The following is a 2,141-nucleotide window of genomic DNA, read 5'->3' as shown; positions in this document are numbered from 1 at the left end:
AGCAAAAGCATTGAGGATCAAATTAGCGTGATAATTTTCTATAAAGAAGTGCTGCTGGACTGAACAATTCGGGCGACAATTATCGTGGCCATGTGTTGCTATCCAGTCGAACTGTCGAGCTGCACTCGAACTCTGATTGATGAACCTGGAACCCCGTGCATTTTCGGAGGTTTATGGCTGCATGTCTACTCCTAGGTGTCAACGAGCTCCCGGCTCAGATAACCTCCCACCCACATTGTCCAAGGATTGGGGTGAAGCCCTAAGCCAGCGTTTGATCTCAAAAAAGCCCACTTCAGGTGGATGGTTCGGTTGTTTCCGTGATTTTGTTTGCTACGATCGGAGCAAACCAGCACACCACTCCCTTTTTTCAAGAAGCGCTTATTTCATATTGACCCAAAGTGACTCACAGATGCTGGGTAGGTCGACTCTCGAAATCCCTGTGGATCCCGGCAGGAAAAGCACTGTGACAGTTTCAGAATGTGACTAGCAATGTACCTCAAAATGAACATTTGATCATGTGCGGACCACCATTACCCGATTTCGAGATTGATTGGTAAACATATGTATGTATGGGCTTGGTGCAAGGAACCATAGAAGACTGATGGATTTAGTCCATTAACCGTGTGCTGACTTTTTACGACGGTAACGACTTCTTCTGGACCCCATAACTTGAAAATGACAAGTAAGTATCAAGCATGATTAGCGGCCTCGGTGAAGCTGCCAGATCGTTCTTTCTGTTTATAACACTTGTATTTGGGCTTCTAATTCCGGTGTTCAAGGCCTATTAAGTCTTCTTAAATTGGTATTCTTTTAGGCCCCCATCGAAACTAATGATGGACACAGCCTCTGGAACCGACTAGTCTATAGTCTTAGGACATCTTCGTTGGATGCAGTTCTTTCGTGCGTCGGTTTCATCAGCGGCGGACTGTTGTTTCCCTTTGTCTACTGTCTGGCGTCAACTGATCACATTGTGTTTCATAGTATTGTGTACACTGTTCTGTATCCTGCTTTGTCTATACCGATCCTTAGTCTCATCATATCCTATTGCCTTCAAATCGCGACAAAAGCAGGACATTGCGATCCCAGGCAGAATGTTTGGAGCGCTTTTTTTCTGGGTTATAACGTTGGTCTGGGACTGCTTCTCTGTGCAACATCCCTATCTCCTCAACAGTATCGTGTTTTCTGGCCCTTCGGTTCATATCTAATATTGCTAGGCTTCTTCCACTGGTCCGAATTCTTTTTCACTGCTATTTTCAACCCAGTTCGCTGTTCTATCGATATCTACATGCTCGATCACAGTCCCGAATACTTAATCGCACTTTTATCAAGCGTTGTGGAGTACTGGATTGAAACGCTCTTCGTAGATTTCTACGCAATCTCCTGGTCAACTCCAACTTGGTTGAGACTTTCGGGACTCTTCATTTGTTTTTTGGGGGAAGTCTTACGCAAGACTGCAATACTGACAGCGCGTACAAACTTTGACCACTTTGTTGAAGTTTCACGAAGGCCAGAGCACGTCTTGGTCACACACGGTGTGTACTCTTGGGTTCGTCATCCAGCCTATGTTGGTTGGTTTTATTGGGCTATTGGAACCCAAGTACTTCTTGGCAATCCAGTTTGTTTGGTTGCCTATGTTTTTGCATGTCATTCATTTTTCCGCACTCGAATCGAATTTGAGGAGATGCATTTGCTTCGCTTCTTCGGAGCGGATTATATTCGCTACCAAAATACAGTGCCCGTTGGTATCCCTTTTGTTTCTGGATACAAAACCCAGAGATTCGTCAATTGTGTATCATCTCACGCTCCGGTACCGTCGGGATAATGTATTTTCAGTTCCTTTTTTTGTTTATTTGGCCTTCCTCATTACATCTGCTACCAAACACGTGTTTTTACTCATTGCTTTTTGTCCTTTCCTGCAACACTTTTGGTTTTGTGAGGTTCATGATTGATAATCACTGTTGTCGCATGTAGCTGCAAGTGAAATGCCTGGAACAGGACCAGTCGTTCTATGTTGTTCGTGATAAGCGGGGAGTTCATGTGGGTCGTACTCGGTTACTCTGAAAAATTCCGTATGAAGACCCGCGTGGCCTGGGCCCAATATGCGACCTCCACTCTCCCACTGATCTATCCCTTTATATATA

The sequence above is a fragment of the Opisthorchis viverrini genome (genome assembly GCF_000715545.1).
Source record: "Opisthorchis viverrini unplaced genomic scaffold opera_v5_395, whole genome shotgun sequence".
NCBI classification, from domain to species: Eukaryota; Metazoa; Platyhelminthes; class Trematoda; order Opisthorchiida; family Opisthorchiidae; genus Opisthorchis; species Opisthorchis viverrini.
This window is presented reverse-complemented; position numbering follows the sequence as displayed.